The 20,936-nt window shown below is 34.1% G+C and overlaps 2 long non-coding RNA genes across 2 annotated transcripts in view; one reads left to right on the forward strand and one right to left on the reverse strand.

Moving 5' to 3' along the window:
• The window catches only part of LOC130683674 (uncharacterized), a 208,986-nt gene that overhangs the window by 56,784 nt on the left and 131,266 nt on the right, over positions 1–20,936 (reverse strand). The window lies entirely within an intron of this gene.
• On the forward strand, positions 1,691–14,032 carry LOC130683673 (uncharacterized). The gene is made up of 5 exons (XR_008997565.1): positions 1,691–1,953; positions 3,504–3,579; positions 7,066–7,093; positions 11,407–12,158; positions 13,717–14,032. It is a non-coding gene; the product is annotated as an uncharacterized LOC130683673 (long non-coding RNA).

Genomic DNA, 20,936 nt, shown 5'->3' on the forward strand with positions numbered 1-20,936 from the left:
AGTTACATCTCCAAATATCATCATCTTAAAATAATAAAAGACAAACGTTTAAACACAGAATAATCCCAAGTAGCTGTTTGCCAGCATTTGCCAGGTGGCTTGCTAGCAATGATCTCTCTCACCCTCTCCATTTTATGGACTGTAAGGCTTTGGAATCCTTTGCTTCCAGCCTGTAAAATGGAAGGAAGGATTGTTGTGGCAGATTTTATGAGCCCTGCTTGTGAATGGTACATATCATTCTCTCTTTTCATTGACTAGAACTCAATCATATTGCTGTATTTAACTGCAAAAGAATGTGGAAGAAGGAGTGTGCCCAAATAGAGAAGGAAAGAGTTTTTGGACTCCATATATCAATCTCTGCCACAAGTCCTTTTTACTTATATGTACAAATATGTAGGAGACAGACAGTTCTAAAAGGCAATTAAGGAAACATCAGTCTCTTGCTAACTCCACCCATTTCTTATTCTCTACAGGCAACCATTTTTAATTTCTCTCACTACATGAATGTGATACTTCAATGAATGGCACCTGTATCTGCTATGGGCATTCACTGGTCACATCTCTTTTCCAGAGGGAACTTTTCAGGAGAACAATTAAGTGACAGCCTCAAACTGTTGTACTTTCAAAATCTCCAGCACAGTTTACACCAGGCCACAGAGCACGGAGGGACTTAGAGTCAGGCCAGTTCTTCTCAAATCAGGGATACCTCTGATAAGCACTCTTGAATCTCATCCCTGCACAGGCTTTCTAAGAGCTGCACTACAGTCTGAGCTTCCTACATGATTCTCCCTCCTTTGCTCTCTCTGTCTGTTAAGTCTCTGACATGTATCTCAGTCTGAAAGCACCCGACACCTTGTCTTACTCCCTGTCCTAATCCTTCACAGGCATTTCACCAAAGCATTTTTTTTCAGGTCTAATTCCTTCTTGGTGTTTGCTTCTCGAAGGTCCTAAACTGAGGCAATGACTCTCAAGTTGATACCTGGAAATTAAAATGCCATCCTTTATTCTTCCCTCTATTTCATTTTAGATCACCTATGCCATGAGGACATCTTAGGAATGCCAACTCGGATTCTTTTCTCCCTCTCCCACCACAACTGCTCTGTTGGTTCATCATTACTTGTCTGGATTGTCAACGGAATCTCCTAAATAATGCACTGCTTCTAGTCCTGATACCTACAATATCAGCCAGACTAATATATTAGGGAAAATTTAATTTTTGTAGTTTATCTTACAAATGAGAATGCCTCAGGGGCGGGCAGTTTCTTTGAATGAGTAAAGCAAGTGAAGAAAGTGGTGAATCATAAAACAGCCCTCATTCCTCCGAAAGCAACTTGTCAAGGACAGGGCTGCAAGATCCAAGGTGAATTCTTCATCTCTCAAGAGAATTCCCAATCCGAATTTCTTTGAGAAACTTATATATTTTAAGTTTGGTAACCCATCTATAATAATGGAGACACATCCAATGGGCTGAACTGAGCCTGCAGCTGCCGACTTATTTCTAGAATACTGGATACTATTTAGTATTGGTACATAAAACCTGCCTTGAATAAAACCCTGTTTCTCTCCATATTCTTATACCTGTCCAGTACTTCTTCACACTGCACACAACTGCACTGAACCACTTGTAGTCCTCTCAATATGCCACATGTTTTGTTTTTTTATTCATCAGAGCCTTTGAACTTTTTGTTCCTTTGTCCAGAACTACCTAGCCAATCTCTATTCATTCTTCAGATCTTCTTATCTCCCTGGCTAGGTGTCCTTTTATTGTGCAGCAAAAGAGCCTTGTGATTGATCCTGCAAAACATATCATTTTTATATTGAAATGACCTCTTTTTTATGCCCCATCTCTACTTGTGCCTGAGGGCACTATGAACAGGAACTTGGCCTTGCAAACCACTGAGCTCCCTTGTCCACTGCAATGTCTGGTATAGAATGAGCATGGAAAACACTGAGGTGAGTTAAAGGTATTAAAATAATTTTTTTTATCATATAATAGACAGAAATGTCCCTGATTTTTTGTGTATGTGTTTCTTCGTAGGAAAAAGTGTAAATTTTCTTCAGGTCAATTAACCTAGTTAATGTTGTAGTTGTGTATCTTGGATTATTGAACATACTGCTTTCTTCCAGAATTGGTTCATTTTCATAGAATTTTGTGGACTCATTTCATTGGTCTCAATGATCCCGTTTTTCTTAGCACAGTTAAGTCGTTTAAGCAGACACTTGAACCAGAGCTTAGCTATAAAAATTTAACAAGGTAAATGCCCAAGCTTTTCTGGTCCTTTTCTACTCTCTTACTATGTACAAATAATGTCAACATGTCTACTAAAAACCACCCTTCTTATGGGGCATCTGGGACGCACCTTCTATTAACCCAGGGGATCTAGACACAATTTGGGAAAATAAGTGGTAGAATTAAATACACCATAAAATGAAGATTTTGGAGGTTTACAGAAGTCCTCACCATGAAATTCTCTGGGAAAAGCCAGTTACAAATTGGTGGATAACAGTAACAATTGAAATCGTATTTTCCCAGTAAGTGGGCTTTCATATTTCTTCTTTTAAGAAAGATAATTTTCTACTTAAATTAGAAATAGTAAAAGTAACAATAGTAATAAAAAGAATGAATAAAAATTTTAAATTTGCTTAATAATTTCTATCATATATATTCTATTTTCACAAAAAATGGACACCTAATCTAGGTGATTGTGTGTGTGTGTGTGTGTGTGTACACACACAATGTGCCAAGCACTTAATACATGTTACTTTTATCAGTTTTCCACTAAATCTTAAGAAACGAGTATGTTATTATCTACTTTATAGGCTGATGCTTAGAGTGGTTAGTCATCATACAGGTCATACAGCTAGCAAGTAGAAGAACTGAAGTCAAAATCAATTCCAGGACCCTTTCTCTGATGACTACACTCTATTACTTGTTAGCATAATATCAGTAATGAGGATAAAGTTTGAATAACAATAATGAAATGCATTCTGAGTATAAGATCTTCAGTAGTCTCCATTTTGTCACATTTTAATGTGCATGATACTCAGTGACTCTACTGTAGAGACATATTTCTACGGAATCCTTTGATTCTTACTACCATGGTAGAGGAAGGAACAGCAGTTACCCTTGATTTCATTTCTGTGAACTCCATTTCCAGAGAACGAGATTTGTCTGACATATGGTGAGCCCTTCAAGTAAACATGTTCCCTTGAACATTCAACAAACAATCTAATTTGGAAACACCAAATACCACAAGGAAAAAGTAGTACTTTTGTGTTATTTTCTGACAGATTTCCACATCAGTGATTTATGGAAGTGTGTTAGGTTTGGGATTCTTATCTGAAACCAAGAAAAAAGCCCTTGCAGCTTTGAAGCCTATCACCCTCAATGATGGAAGACAAAACCTTGGAATGTTTGCTAAAATCAAGGATGAGAGAACACAGAATGTCATGTACTATCAAGAACTTACTGACTTTCATATGGTTCTCATTTATTCTCATAGATGGCAAGTCTAAAGCCTTGGGAGGAAGCCAATACAAATTGTTATAGATAACACTATCTGAATTTAACTGCCATAGGTAAGCTTCATATAATAAATATATATTTCATATCAGCAACTCAGCAAACTCAGGAACACAAAAACAGAAAAAGATTCTAGTTAAAATTCTATTTGGATACTGTCCTTCATGAATGCTCAAATTACCAATATTATTATTTATCTGTGGATGGAGATCCCTTAATACTCATTTTCTTTTGTGTTTCTGACTGTAGAGATTTTATATATATATATATATATACTATATTTACTGTATTTTTTCATACTCTTTGGAATATTGAAGTCATGTTACAGTGCTATCTTAGGGTAATACAACTGTTTCAATAAATGAAATAGACTAAATTGTTCTATTTTCAAATTTTCAAAGACATTTTGAAAACAGGAATGTTTGTCTTTGTTTAATTGGCTGTTGTTTGAGGCATTATTTAAGCATGGAGATTTTGAGCATGACACTGCTTGTAATTTTTAGCTTAATAGAAATGAATTTTCTGCTAGATGCCTAACACAGTGCCTGGCATATAACAGGTAAGTAGGCACACAATAAGTATTTGTTGACTGAATTTTAAATGTATTGTTAGAGGACAACTGATTAATATTACCTTTCTCAACTACTATGGCATGGATCCAGTGAATAACATATTTTGATCCACTTATTTTGAAAACAATTTTGATCCACGTAGGTTAATGTTTATCTCATTTAGAGAGGGATAGAGTTTTATAAAGACAAGTCTAATTTAATACATAACCTGGTATGTTCATGGTCTGGCCCACAGAAGAAACTCATAATATTTTGTTGAATGATAAATATTTTTAATGCAATATCACTACAGGTAACAAAAGACTCCTATTATATCTTTTCCTGCTGTGAAGGAAGGAAATACAGAAGTGATAAATGACTTACAACATTTAAAGAATTAGTAAATGCCAAGGCCAAGAATAAGACTAATTTGTTTTTGAGAAATGCTTTCCTTTGAAAATAGCTTGCACATAAAGATCAAGAAATATTAAAGCTAAGTTTTCTTGTTTTTGTTTTCAAACTGATTGTTCCAGTTATTATGTGGTTATATAACATCACATAGTGGCTTAAAATATTAAGTTACTTAAAGTCCCTTATCGCTCATATTTTCTGTGTCTCAGGAATTCACACATGGCATAGTACAGAGAAATTTTCTTTGCTCCATGTTATCTGAACCTCAGATGGAAGACTCAAAGCTTGGGGGATGGAATCTTCTGAAGGCTCATTCAGTCTCATGTCTAGTTATAACTGTTGGCTGTCATTTGGGGACATAGCTGACCTATTAGTTGGAACATTGATACATGGGTCTGTCATTATGACCTGGGCTTATTCACAACATGGTGGCTATTTCCATATATAAGCATTCCAGGGAAGAGAGTGGAGAAAGAGAGCTATCAAAAATTGTGCAGAGTCTGAGATTTTACCCTATCTGTAAGACAACAAGTAGTTTGCCTATCATACTTTTATGGATAGTAGTGGATGACATGAGGAAAATATGAAGACAGTGGTGGAAGACATTGTTTCTGAGTCAAAAACAATGGGCAGTTTGGAGTAGTAAGAGTGTCATTATTTTCATGTGCTGGTTCTCCAAGCACCAATTTCTACATAGGAATGGATTTTTTCTAAGTTTTCTTTGATGTCTCATCAGCATTTTATAATTTTCAACATAGAGATCCTGTATAGGTTTTGTTTAATTTACACCTAAGTACTTCATTTCCTCTGGTGCAATTATAAATGATGCTGTGGTTTTGATGCCAGTTTCCATGTGTTCAAATGGTTGATTTTTTGCTTTGATTTTGTATCTTGCTACCTTGTTGAACTCACTTAGTAGTTCTAAATTTTTATTTTTTGTAGATCCTTTGGAAGTTTTCTGTGTAGAGAACGGTGCCATCTAAAATTCATGACAATTTTAGATCCTCCTCCCCGAGCTGTATGCTTTTCATTTCTTTTTCTTGCATTATTGGTCTAGCTACAATTTCTAGTAGTATGTTGAGTGAGAGTGGTGAGCAAGCATCCTTGCCTTGTTCCCAGTCTTAGGAGAAATTATTCAGTCTTTTACCATTAAGTAAGATGTTAGCTATAATTTTTGGTAGATTCTTTTTGTTACTTGTTTTCTAGTTGAGGAACTTCTCTGCTTTTAGTTTTTGAGTTTTTTCATGAATGGGTGTTAGAATTTTTCAAATATTTTTTCCTGTCTCAATTGGTATGATCATGTGATTTTCTTCTTCAGCTATAAATATAGAGATATATTGATTGATTTTTGAATATTGAACCAGATTTGCATCCCCTGACCAAACTCCCTTGTTCACAGTATATAAATATTTAATACATTTCTAGATTCAATTTACTAAGGCTTTTTTGAGAATTTTGCGCTTAAGTTAATGAGAGATATGTAGATGTAGATTTCTTTATTTGTTTCTTTGTTTTGCTTGTCTTTTGGTATCAGTCTTCATTAAAAAGATTGAAAATCATATCCTTCTCTTTTATTTCTGGAAGAAATTGCATAAAATTATGTTAATTCTTCTTTAAGTGTTGATATAATTCTCTAGTGAAATTATGTTGGTGTGATTAGTTTCTCAGGAGATTTTGAATTACTAATTCAATTCATTTAATGGCAATGTAACTTTTTAGTTTATTTCACTTTGGCTGAGTTTTGATCATTTGTTATCTTTGAGAAATTCACCTATTTGAATAGATTTCCAATTGAGTGTAAAGTGCTTTGTAGTATTCCCTGTCTTTCTAATGGCTAAGGAGTCTGGAGTAATATCACTTGTTTCATTACTAATATTTATAATTTACATCTTCACTATTTTTAGTTATATTAATCTTTCTAGATGTTTAAAATTTTTATTATTTGTTTTTTCTTCTAAGAGCAATATTTTTGTTTCATTGATTTTCTCTATTGCTCTCTGGTTTTGCTTTTGTTGGTATTTTCTCTTATCTCTATTATTTATTTGCTTTTATTTGCTTGGGGGAATGTTTTTTCTATTTTTCTAGTTACTTGAGGTAGGAACTTAGATTATTGATTTGAAGTCTTTTCTCTCTCAAAATAACTATATAGTAATATAATTTTTTCTCACTACCTAGGCACATCTCATTAATACTAATACCTTTTGTTTTAATTTTCAGTGAGTTCTATGTATATTTCATTTTCTTTGAAACTTACCCTTTTAAGCATGGATTATTTAAAAGTGTATTGTTTAATTTTCAAATGTTCATAGATTTTCTTGTCTTTCTATAGTTGATTTCTGGTTTGATTCTATAATAAAGAACATATGCTATATTATTTCTATTCTTTTAAATTTGTTGAGGTTTCTTTTATGACTCAAAGTATAGTCTATCTTGGTGAATGGTCCATGGGAACTTGTACACAATGGATATTGTGCTGTCATTGGATGGGGTATTTTTATCAATCTGTATTAGATCTTGGTTTATAGTGGCTTTCAGTTTTTCTATATTATTGCTTACGTTTTCTCTATTATTTCTCTCCAGTGGAGTTTTGAAGTCCTCAACAAAAATTGTGAGTTTGCCTATTTTTCTTTCAACTCCATTCATTTTTGCTTTATGTATTGAGAAGCTTTGCTTAGTCTTCTTGGTAGATTGATTCTTTCATAATGTAATACTTGTCTTTGTTCCTACTAATTGTTTTATCTGATATAAATATAGTCACTCCTGCTTTTTAAAATTAATTTTTGCATAATGTATTTTCTTGTATCATTTTATTATTAACATAATTATGTCATTATGTTTGAAGTGAGTTTTCTGTCAACTCCATAGTGGGGTCCTGATTTTACATCCATTTTGCCAATGTCTACCTTTAAATTGGTATATTTAGATGATTTATTTGTAAAATAATTATATTGTGGCTTAAGGTCTGTCAATTTACTATTTATTTTGTTTTTCATTCTGCTTTTTCTCTATTTTTGTCTTCCTATAACAATCTTTTCTTTAGAATTATCTTTTGGGTTATTTTTAATGTTTTTTAGTTTAACTGTATAATTTTGTTAGTAATTGCTCAAGTTATAACAAACGTGTAAGTTTGAACACACATATAAATTTTCATAATGTTTAAGTGAATAAATGAGTCTGTTTTTCACCTCTACTAAATAAGAATTGGTCTAGATGTTTTCCATAGGTCTTTCCTGTGGTAACATCTTGTAATATATGGTTAATATTCAGGATTATAAATTTATTTCCATTTGAAAATTATAGTGTTATGTATGGAAAAATAAAACCCTAGGGCCTTGCTACATATTTTGATTTTTAAGTTAGAAAGAATTCATATATATATAGACACACAAACACACACACATAAATCCATTAAAATACATTTTTAACTGGTCATTTTTTTAGTAGGAATTAAGAGAAAAGATGACTTATTACTCATGCTATTGAGCAGAGTCTTTTGAACTGGTCTGTTCAGATTTAAGGAGTTAATTGAAAACAACTCAGTATCCTCTTGGTTGGTTATAATAATTCTGGATTATTTGGCACATGGGAAGAATTCTAATGGTTCTTCCCTTTTCCAGAAAAAATTGCAGTCATTTATTGTTGTATTGTTTGTACCTTTGCATATTAATAAAAGCATCAATGGCTTTAAAATGTGTAAAAATCACTGTTGTAATATAAGCTCAAAGCTGTGATTTGCTTAACTGGTTGTAGATCAATGAACAACAGAGACAGCAGAAATGAGAGTGTCAAATTAGTTGAGCTACCTAACAGTGCTAAAAAAAAAGCTGAAAAGTCCATGCACTTATGCAATAGAAGCAGATAATGTGGTTTTTGTTTGTATGATTGTTTTGAGATATCAATTCTGTGTCAGGCATGATTTCAGGTAAAAATGTAGTGAAGATGGATGTTGAAGCCTGAAAAACTCCTGGTTCTTTTTGACTCCACCAAGAGTTCAGCTATTAAGATAATTTGCTCTTCCCGCCATCAATGTGTCATTAAATAAACCCACATTTTTTGAGTGAGCTGCATTTTTCTTTGTTCTCTACATTCTGAGTAAAGGGCACTTTTAGTCACTACACTACACTTCTGGAAGATTGGCCAAAACAGCCTTTATTTGTATGTTCCCAAGTGTTCTGAGCACTAAAGGGCTTTTTAAGAGTGATTATTTTGAATGAATAAGTGAATAGATGTGAATATGATCAGACATTATATATCAGTGTATTTCCTGTTACACTTGTTAAAAAGTATGCAGTGGAAAAGAATCGGCATTTAGAGTCAAACTGAGTTCAAGACTCTTAGCTGTTTTTTGTTACTAAACTTAGTACTGACTGAATTCTAGAAATTCAGTTTCCTTACCATGTATATAAAAATAATTATGTGAATGAAGTTACAGAGTTGGGAGGATAAAACAACATATTGTAGGTAAAATATTTTCCTCAGTTTACCTACTCACATAGTAGTTTTCCTTTCCTTATTTACTTATGGTGGTCCAGTGAAAAGCCTGGTTTTACGATTTACATTCATCAAAATTGAACTCTGAAGGAAGTGAGCTCAAAAGGTAAATTTTGGGGAGCCATTTGGAGCAAATGTTAGATGCTTAGCTAACTCTGATAACATTTTTGACATTAAAGTTGATCAATAATTGTTTTCAAAATACGAAAAAAACCTCCTATTTCTCATTGCTAACAAAGTGACTTTTTTTTTTGACATGTGAAGTATGTAATAATGAAAGTTATACAAGGTAATTAGCCTCCTTCAGTAAAACAGAATTTTTTGACTTTCAATGGAAGCTACTTCTTAGGCCCAACTTAAATAATACAAAACTTAATTTCCATTTCCTGGTTTTAAATTATAAGCCATATATTCCTAGTTTACAGTGGACTACATATATTTATAGGGCTGGAAATGTTTCAAATGAGTAGATACTAAGTGTGTTGTCTCCTCCATGAGCATAGTTTCCTGCTATGTAGGACACATAAATTATTAGATTTAGTCTGAAATGATTAAAAATGTTTCCAATTTCTTTTAACAATTAAAAGGAAAATGTGAGGCTCTGAGATCTGATTCATTCAGCAAATTTGTATTCAGATTAAAAGAACTGTTTGATGTTAAACAGTAAGGGCATGGAAAAAAATGGACCAGCTATTTGATTCAAAGTGGTTGGTAGGGAAGAAAATATGGCTCTTATGCAGGGTTTTAGCCCTGTGTAGCTTTGTGATTGTATTTGTTTACCCGTGGTGGAAATCTCCTTATTAAATTGTGGGCAAGAGACCCTTTTATTGGTTTTCCTAACAGAAACTGCTTATTTCAGGAAGCATTAGATTAAAATGCTAGATGCAGATCTCTGGAGTTGATCTCATAACAGAGTTAGAGCACATTGACTTGATTCTTAGACATGTGCAGGAGACAGTTTTCTCAAGGGCTGGATGCCATTTCTTCTTTTAGTTATAAAACCAATTTTAACAAACTTTTTTAGCCTTAGTAAAGATAGGGACATACTCATCAAAAGATGAAGTTTGATAAAGCCTCTTCTTCATTTAAATTTTAGTTGTGTGCATCAACTAAGCCTTACATTACTATAAAACACTACTTAAAAATAAAAATCTTGTTCTATACATACAGATGAGCCATTGTTAGTGGGTATGCTCTTATTGGCTGTTATACTATCAACACTGTTATCAACATGGTGCTGATTTTGTGTGTTTGTTTCCCCTTCCCCACTGCTAGCTATGCATTACTCTTGTTCTTGCGCCAGTTGGGCCATACATCTTGTGTCCTAAACCATATGGAGCATGTTTTTGTATGAACTCTCATGATTGAGGACATCTGTCTCAGCCCCTACATTTGCCTTTAGGGTATCCTTGCATCAGTTAATGATACAGCTTAACAGCATGTTTTTTTATCATGAAGTTGTCCATATACAGCTTTACTGGGAATTCTACTGTTTTCATTACTAAAGAAGCATATAAAGAGACTGTATTGTATCTTTTTTTCTCTTCTTTTTTGTTTTTCTTCCTCTCTCCTTCCCTTCTCCCTTATTTTTATTAATATTTACTGGGTGTCAACCATGTGCTAGGCAGAGAGTATGATATTCCAAATTGCATGTTTTTCTTTCTATGAAGATCATCTGCAATTTCTAAGTGCAATTCACTTTTGCATTCAATTTCTTATCTTGAGTATAATTTGGATGCCCTAGTGTATGTGTTACTTTTTTGTATCTTTTATTATAAAATAATATGATTCAGATTCAACTTTTGTAGACTTTTCTGAAAAATATTCTAAATGACTCTGTCTAAAATGTCCATAATGCCTCATAAGTTAACAACTCAAATGTTAATAGTTCTAGTCTGAAATTCTACTAATAATTCCTATTTTATAGATGTTTGTCATAATTTAGTCATAGGTATATATCATAAGTATTAAAGTCAGTTTCTAACCACTTTTAAGTGGTTATAGTAACTGCAAATAAATAGGAAGTACAGTGATATATCATTGGTACTCTCATAAACACTAAGAAACATAAAATATGCAAAATTATTAAATCAATTACATATGTTATTGATTTTTAATTTATACTTTGTAAAATATCGATTTCTTTCTTGACTCAAAGATAAACTTTATTGAAAAATACCTGAATAACGTAAACTGCATGGCAGACTTTTGTCTTAGTATTTCTTTTCTCAAGGGTGAATTGTCACTAGTCTCACTTATTGCTAAATGTGTGTTCAGTTATGTTTCCATATAATTCCAAATCATAGAGGTGAATGTATTTAGACAGTCTCAGTGAAAGCATATTGACTAGTGAATTGGAAATACTAATATTTATTTACTCTTCCTAGTGCTTCTATTTACTTTTCATAATGTGTAATATTTGTTCAACAGTTGTATTATTGAACATCTATGGATGTGCTGGGAACTGTGTGTAATACCCTAAGATACAGAGGATACAGAGGTGAGCAAGATGTTATCTGTACTCTGGGGAATCTACTTGTGGTTAGTACGGAGAGGAAGATAAAGAAAAAAATGACAGATTTTGTTTTTAAGGGCGTATTTTCTTTAATAGGATGTATGTAAAAATTAACATGTTTTTGTGCCAAAGATGTGAAGATATTGACATTCCCAAAATGCAAACATAATTCTGCACTATAACTTATTTTTTTACATAGCATTATTAAGGTACAATTTACATAGCATAAAATCTATCCATTTGAAGTGTATACAATTGTGATGCTTTTTAGTGAATTTTCAGTCAGGCTACCATCACCACCATCCAGTTTTATAATACTTTTCTCACATCAAAGAGTTTCCTTGTGTACTTTTGCAGCCCCTGTTCACAATCCCAGCTCCAAGCAACCACTCAGATGCTTTATATCTCTTTAGGATTGATTTTCTTTTTCTAGAAATTACATAAAAATGCAAAGATACATAATGTAGGCTATAACATCTGGAGTTTTGTTAAAATTTTTTTCGTGTTTCTCAGCTTCTGTTTTGCTAGGAAAACTGTACTTCAGATGGCATTTTGAAATATGGAAGATGCCTTTTGACTAATAACTTTCAGGGTACCAACTTGAACTTGGGTAGCCTGGCCAAGAAACCCACCAAAAATCTTCAGAGAAGAAACAATGGAGGTGTAGGTATGGGACATTTTGACATTGCATTAAAAAACCCTGTTTTTCCAATATTACACCATGCAGAGTCAATGCCATACAATATGACTGCCAGTATTGAAGTTCTCAATTTTTTAAAGAATGACTCCTTTACAATTTTGATTTGAAGTCTTCTGGTAAAACTAGAGGGACTAATATTTTATTTACTGCCTTTTGTGAGTCAATACCCCACAGAAAATATTTCTTTCACTCCTTTACCATAATTAAGGTGTAGATATTATTTTCTTCATTTTATAGATGTGGAAACTGGGCCTTCTAAAAGAACAGACGTTTATATAATGGCACAGCTAGTAAGTGATAACAGATTTTAAAGCAGGTCTTTCTAATTCTAAATCCACTGCTTTACTTTCTCAGAAAATTGAAATACTTTAACATTATAAATTCAGTGGTGACAGTAGATATTTTTTCTGGTGTTGCTTAATGGTTACCTTAAGACATAAAACAACCCTTAGCACACAATGGAGTTTCGATTAACCAATCAGCTGGTTAGTCATTTCAACAGTTATTAAAAACTATGCTAGTTACCTGAGATTAAATATAAGAATAAGAAATGGAATAAATGTCCATATAGTTTTCACTTGTTCTTAAAAATTTCCCCTCATAGTGTATCTCAAATTACAGGAAATTTCTTCTTTAAAATTTTTAAAATCTACATCTGAAAAAGTAGACCTCTCTCTCTGCCTTCCCTAAAGCAAAATTTAGGCTGCACTGCTGTGCCAGTTATACAACTTCTATTTGGTACACAGATGCCTTTATTGTTGTTTTCCTTTTTAACTACATCACAACTACCACTATTCAATTATTTAAATTTTTGAGAAGTAAATGCAATTAAAATACATTTAAATGCAGTCTGAGACTCTGTTGGGAAGTAATGCTGTTAGAACAGAATTTCCAATCTGGCTTACTGGAAATTTTTAGCAATAACTAAAATTTGAGCGTGTTTTCATCTGCAAGATTTTCACACACTTTTTATCAGGTACTAGATAAACACTGAATGTTAATGCCATCAAATTTTGCTGAGTTGGTGTTTGATATAACTCCTTTCATATTAAAGATTTCTCCCACTTAACTTCACCAGAAGTAGTGTTTTCACAATGCATGGTAATGACAAAGAGAATGACAGGAAGAGAGGGAAGTGCCATCAGGTTCAGAATCAAATGTAAAAAAAAAGCAATTTTTTTCCTATCAGTTATCTTTTCCATTCCAGTAAAGAAAAATGAATGCATCTCCAAAATGTTTTTCAAAATTTAATAAATTATTTATTTCCAGCTTAAATTAGAGACTTTACTTCTGAAACTCTACAAGTGTATTTATATTAATATCATGTTAGAAAAGACATATATTATATATCGGATGTATTTGACTTGTTACTAAAAGTTCGCTGTCAAAAATATGCTGAGGTAATTGACCCCAGCAATTGAGCAAGTGTATTAGTAACTAACACTCATAACAATATTTTGTGCCTAAATTTTTATATAATTCTCTCATCATCGTTCATTCTTTTCCTCTTTCGTTTATTTACTAGGAGTTCGAAATCAGGTGATAGAACCACATCATTAAACCTACCATTCAAAACCCTTATCAAGATGTTGGAAATTTAAAAATGACTTATGCATGGATGTGGTGCCCAAGAAGCAGACAGAAACCAAAGGGTGTTTCTATATGCCTTCCAGTAGGAATGAAAAAACGGAAGTTGTCTCTGCTCTTAGAAGATGGTTAAGGAAAAAGTGAAACCTGAAACTAAGGAAACAAAAGTTTAGACAAGATAATCCCAACATCAGAGAGAACATTTGTCATTGTCAGAACTCCAAAGAGCAATAAAGCTTTAATCCATTTCATGGACCCCAGGCCTCATGGTCTAGTAATTCTTATGTCACCAAACCATCTTATGATCTATATGAAATTACAGTGTGTCACCACTCTACATCTGCAGTCTTAATGTTTCCGTCCTTTGATTGCATGACAAGAAAACTCTTGAACCAGAGCGCTCCACTTCACAGGAGTTGGACAGAACCAGCTGCTCATAATTTTGGAGTTTTTATAAGGACTTTTTAGTTCCAGAATCCCTGTCTGACTATCCATTTTCAGAATTCTTCAGGAAAAATTCTTGGCTGTGTCTTAGTACCTTAAACATTTTTTAAAATACTGAGAAAAATTTCCAAAGTTTCCCATAGACTCACTGTCTTCCTCCATTGTTTCTTCAATTGTATAAGAGTTATGGAATCTAGAAAGTGACCACTTAAAATAATATTCACTGATTTCAAAACAAAACATTTTTAGATGGATTCATTGTTCCCCCCAAAATGAACAGTATTGTCTAGATTTAACATTTACCAAAACTGATGTCATAATAGATTATGCATGTACTTTAAAAATGTTTTGGTTGGGAAGCATCAAAAGGGATTGTTGACTGCTTTTATTTGGGTATGAACAAACTAAGGGGAGCTTAGAAATGTAATTGAAGGAAAAATAAATTTCAAATTATACATAGTTGTTCAAAACTCTTTGGGCCCACTTTTGCTATACCCTAGGATATAAACTTATGGAAGCTCTTTGATAGCTCTATGAATGGTTAATGATATTTTATTTGGCATTAATTTTCCTCCCACAACACAGCAAATATGTGACACAATTTATCGTTCTGTTAAGAACAGAACTGATACCTGATCAGCTGCTTGTGAGGAGAGCTATGAAGTTTACATGTTTTGTCCAATATTTTTCTGTGATACCTAGACTTTTTGTAATATAAGGGTGTTAGATATTAAATCAGGGTCATTAGGAGCACTCTATGCAAAAGAAAAATAGAATTCCTGTAGTCATAGACCTGTGTGGTCCATGGTAAAAGGTTTTAATGCCATTTGTGCTTCCATTTTATTTTTTTTTCTACTTCTGTAGAAAAAGACTAGTTACAACAATTTGAGTTACAGTTGATTCATTTCCAAGGATCACAGTAGATGTGTACTGCAATAATAATTGCTAAAAATTATGTATATTTAAATGAAAACACAAAGGAATCTGGCTGGGGAAAAGATACCAGTTTACACAAAATGATCAGCTGTAAGAAAGCAATAGTGGTTTTGTGACTAATTAGGTTTAGATGTTCTATGCCCCCTATTGGTGAATCTCAATTCTTCTTCTTTGTTAAAGTGTCTGGAAAATGCTGCAGTAAAACATCTGTTTAACTGTCCTTCTTCTGCATCATTCGAATTTGACCACAAAGTGCTTTTCACTGGTATCTGTTTTGCAGTACACATGCTGGGCAGTGCTATCCTGTACTGTACTGAATCAGAGTGCCACATTTTGTGCTGACATGATGGCCAAAGGCTGAAATGTATTTTTAAATTTGTTGTGTGTTTAAGTTTATAAACTGTATGATAAAATATGCAAGGCCCCCTGATTAACAAGGGGCTTTGTTATCTGTTACAGTGTGTGCAAGTTTTCTCTTTTTCTAAGGTGTTACATATGCCTCTTCAGGGGAAGTATTAATTCAGCAGGAAATTTTACGACTATTTTTCCTGTTGTCATGCCCAAGTGAGAGGAAGTTAAGATTTCTTAGAAGTAGCTTAATCAATGAGAATAGAATTAAATACCCATATTTCCAAATTCCAGCTAATGCAGAACACAATTCTATTTCATCATACCTAAATGTCAGTTTGGTGTTGATATGTGCCCCTTCAATGTTTTATATATAATACAAAATGAATTTCTCTGAGGAGAACATGAATTATCTCAGATATGATTGCTCTTATGAGACATTTTAGAGCTTCATACCAGGAAAGTGTGAAGTTGCCTTGCAAACAACTGAAAACAAATATTAAATTTTCATCTGATGGAAAGGTAAAATTATTAAAGATAAACTTGAAAATAACTCTCTTCAAATAGAGGGATACTAAGTTTTCTTTGGAGTGAGTCACTTTACCCTGAAATAATTCTCAAAGACATTAAGGGTAGATCAGCCCCAGACAGAAGTGCCTTCAGAGGCATGGGATATCAGTCCTCCTGGGCAGGACTAACTTAGGAATGGTTCCAGGATGAAGTTGCTTCATGTACTGTTATAAAGTATGAAATGTGATACTCCTCATGTCAGGGAAGATTTGCTTAGCTTCCTCGGCTTGCTCCAGTACTGATGCAATGCCTCTCTGATGACTTGTTTAGTTGTCTACCAACTAAACAAGTGACTGGTTAAGTGTTTTGATATTCTAGGAGGCCTGGAAGAAGGGAAAGAGAAGAAGTAGGAAACCAGGCTGTTTGTGCCAGTACTGACCTTAATTTCACTTCAAGAATGGCAGAAATTAGGATGAGCAATGTTCTTTCTGGAGCCATCAGCAAGCAGGTGATCATACTTTCCTGCTCATGGATTAGACCTGTGGCTCTGGGGCCACCTGTATCCCTGTGGGGAATGGGCCTGCATCCCAGGGTGTGAGACACAGAAAAAAATGGAGTCAGAGGGTTTCTGACCACTGTTTAAATACAGCCACCCAGTGCTGGCTCATTGGCTGGCAACCTATATGAGTATGTTTAGAAACATGATTTTTGAGAGAAAGCGGAAATGCAAGTGTGGCACACGCAAGTGAAATCAGAATCAATATGAGGGAATGGCATCTTCATTTACACAAATTCTAACTATTCTAACTATATATTACTTTTAACCTTAGCCTGACCTTTTTAAAATCCTGTTGCCACAAACTAAGGCAATGAGGTCACCTCAACTCTTCCTGACAGCTTCCTGCTAATACTTTAGATCCTTAAATAGTTCTGCATGTTTCTCCAGATTGTTTAAACCAGACCAGACAGTCACCCTGAGGTATGCAGTATAGATGCCCTAGTAAGGCTCTTTATGGCTAGAAAAGTGACAGGTGGTACTTATAAAGTCGAACTGAAATATGTCTAATTTTGTCACAATGTTTGGCAAAATTACTATTAAACATCTTCAAAGAGATTTTAGTGATTACAAGCATTCTCTAACCAGGAGAATGGTCAATGATAGAAGTAGAACTACTTGGATGAAGGGAAGACGTGAGTTAATTTATATCTATGTTATCAGAGCTGAGCATGAGAATATTTTCATACAAGGTATTTTATTGAGAATAACACATGATATAAAGTGAAGACTTGTGTTTGTTTTTCAGTGAAGCTAATTCTATCTCATTTTTATTCTATATCTTCAGGCAACAGGGTACAGCTGGCTAGTGACCTCTTGCAGAAATACTGAGCAGAGTTCTTCACTTGTCTAATATAAGAGATAGTGTATTATACAGGACTAAGGAACATTAATCATCATGACAGGGAAAGATAAAGCATCTAATAACTGAGTGATACCATATGTAGAATCTTTCAAAAATATTTAGTACTTTACCCTATATAATAGCTATCTTAGTTTTATCTGCATCCACTTTTTTTGGTGTCTTGTTGTTGAAATCAACAATATAAATTCAGTGACTTCCTGAACTTCTGCTAGCAAAGATCTGATTTATGGTTCTAACAGGGAATAGATATGAGCAGGCAGGAGCCAAACTTTTATTTTCAAGTAGCATCAAGCCAGACACAAATCAGTCATATCAGAGCTTGCTGCAATATAGACATGGAGCTGTTCATGGATAATAGGATGCTTCCACATATCATTTTTATCTTACATCAGGAGATGTAACTGATTCCAGTCATCTTTGAATAAAGCTGTGCAGAATGAAATATGTATCACTTTGTTTCAAAACAAAATTAACCTTTCAAAAACCTTTAAACCCTATCAAATATAAATTTTCCCTGATGCACATGTAAGAGAAAGAGGATTTCCCAGGCATGAAAGTGTGAAAACAATATGAGCTATAGCATTTTTAAAAAGTCTTAGAGGATACCACCTTCATTCACTTCTTCCAGAAATAACTATTTCTTGGGTCTCTGTGTGCTTGAACTTCAGGTTGAAGAAGCACTGAATAAACCTATTCATTCTTGTCTTTTGAGAGCTTTAAATGTCAGACGCTAGTGCCCAAACTCAAAGGACATCCTGACTTTGTAGGGAATTACCTCAGAGGCATAAGAAGTAAGTTCATAGTAACAGAGTATTGTTTTGTCAAAATATAAGATGAATCCCAAGAGCAACATATTGCCACGTGTGTTCTATTTGATTAAAATAGATATTTGATATTCGATTAAAATGCTTCATTTAGAAATAAGCTTTCATAACCTCACAAGGTTTTGTCATTTGCAAGAGGCACAGACATTTTTCTAGACTTTGTTATCACACACCGACAAAATTCCTTTTCTCTTGCGGGGATAACCTCGGGGTGCGTTTCTGTGTGTGCTCTCCCTGCATCCTGCAGCTGCGCCAGGACAAAACTCATCTGAAAGGCAACAGGATGCCTGCCAAAACCAGAGCTCCTGCTGCCATTTGTTGACGCAGCCACTAGGGTGTTGTGAAAAAGGGTTCTCAAGGCCCAGAATTCTTATTTTAGTAAATTCTTTCATCTGTTATATTTTTGCAGTCCAAATTAGAAGAGTTTGCTGCTTGTCTAATACAAGGTGAAGCATTACATTGAACTGAAGAAATCCACACAGTGACAGGGATACAGTGAAAGCACAGACTTCCATGTAATACCTGAGTGATACCACATGTAGAATCCTGAATGTTTACAAAACTGTGTGGGTGGGTTCATGGAATCAGGCCTTTCCCCGAATTTGGAGACCTGTTTACAGCTGTGCTCAAGTAGAAAGGGAAGTATCACTGGACTTGATCAAAATATTATTTGGGAAAGGACAACCAACTTGAATGGGTTTTTAATCTTCAATCTAAAACCAGGATTAATAATCAAGTTTGTTTTTCCTATTTCTTCGTTGGAAAGTTTAATTGCTGTGTTGCCATCTTGCACTTGACTTCAGTTTTGTATCCTTTGTGAATAAACATGCATTTTAATATCCTTTGGCATATTAAGGGGTTTATATTGAGTTTTTTAAAAATGTGGTAGAAGAATTGGCCAAATAAAACCTTTGCGAGGCACAAAATGGCTATAAAAAAATGTTTTGTAGGTGATGATAAGGGTGTTTGGCTTTATCCTTCTTAGACGCCGGCTCATGTCTTCCTGTTTGTGAGGGGAGGAAGGTGGACATCTCGTTTGTCCCCACCGCCCCCGGAAGGGGATGGTGAAAACTGCTTAGAGAGGCTGTGTGACAGGATCCTTATGCTGATTCAAGGTGTGTTTGCCAGCTGATGTTTTTAAATATGAAATGTTGTAAAGGAAGGTGTTTAGAAATGTCCATGAATTCACTGTTCAATAATCATTCAGACACTTGTTTTATCCTAGACTTATGAAAATGATTTTAAGGACCTTCACAGAAGAGGATTCCAGATTTAATAAGCAATTTATTTTACAATTCAATTATCACGAAGTACATGATACTATCTGACATAAAGCCTTGAAATGTAAACTGATTCCTTATCTTTGATGTATAACCTGAGTGGTAATAAGGAATTACTTATCCCTACTCCTATAAATATTGGTAGATTTGAAAGTGTTTTAAGGTCTCAATTAGCATTCAGCTACCCACGCAAAATATCCTTAGTCACTTTAGAATCTTCAGTTTTTTTTATTTTAATTTTAATTTTAATTAAAACTCTAACAATGAATATACTCTTTTATAATACCAAATTCAGTATTACATTTAAGGTTGATATGTGCTTTGATCAACCACCCTCTCTCTCACCGGCATCCTCTGATATCAGTTTGGTCTGTAACCTTTCAGTACTCTTCTCAGGATTCATGTAGATCTCTATGATCTTAGAAAATGCACGTGCATGTGTGATATACATTTTCAGTATAGGTTCAAGGACCCAGTAGGCCCACTGTGAGCCGGACCTAAGCCCACACACTCCGCTGATCACTTGACCTCCATAAATCCTTATTCTGACTGATAAATCACAGTGACATTTTGCATCTCTAAAAATTAGTATTAGTTTAGAGCCAACATATACTAATCCATGAGAAGTTTGATTATTTCCGTTTGCCCAATACACAGTCAGAATATACAGACCCTGGTACATGACCTTAGGTATCTTTGGGGGCTGGAAGAAAGATGAGCAGTATAAATTTTTGTTAACGTAGCAGCATCCTTCCTCAAGGATAGCTGGCCCCACTTCCTTCACGGTGTTCTGAATCTGTAGCTGTTCACTTATAGCAACTTCCTAATTTTCTTAGCTATATCTATATCTATCTATCTATTTTGAATATATACATAGAAAGAGATATCTTATTTTGTAACTGTTGGGTAGTATTGTATAGCCATCCCCCCAGTAACAAACATTTTTATTTTTCCCAAGGTTTTAATGCTCTTACAATGCACAATAATTCACGTTTGTCTTGAACACACACTAAGTCTTTTTATTGGTTAGATCCCAAGAAATAAAATATTGGAACACAGGAAATACCTGTATTTCCAATATTGCATCCAAATTGCATCGCCACCAACACTGTAGAAAACCAAATACTTTTTATCACGGAGAACACTGAAAGGTATACATGAGAAACAAAACAGAGGAGTAGCATTCTTAGCAGTTCTCTGTTCATGAAGAGCTCACAAGCACACACCTTCCTATTTCAGAGTGGAGAGAGTTTGACATTTGGTTCATCACCCTCCATCCTTAGAAAAAGGCACAAGAAAATTGCTTGGAGTGACTGTGTGTTAGGGGTCCCCAAACCATCCTCAAATTCAATCATTCACTAGAGGGCCTCAGGGAATTAAAAAAACTGTCACACT

The sequence above is a fragment of the Manis pentadactyla genome, chromosome 1, assembly GCF_030020395.1.
Source record: "Manis pentadactyla isolate mManPen7 chromosome 1, mManPen7.hap1, whole genome shotgun sequence".
Classification (NCBI taxonomy): Eukaryota; Metazoa; Chordata; class Mammalia; order Pholidota; family Manidae; genus Manis; species Manis pentadactyla.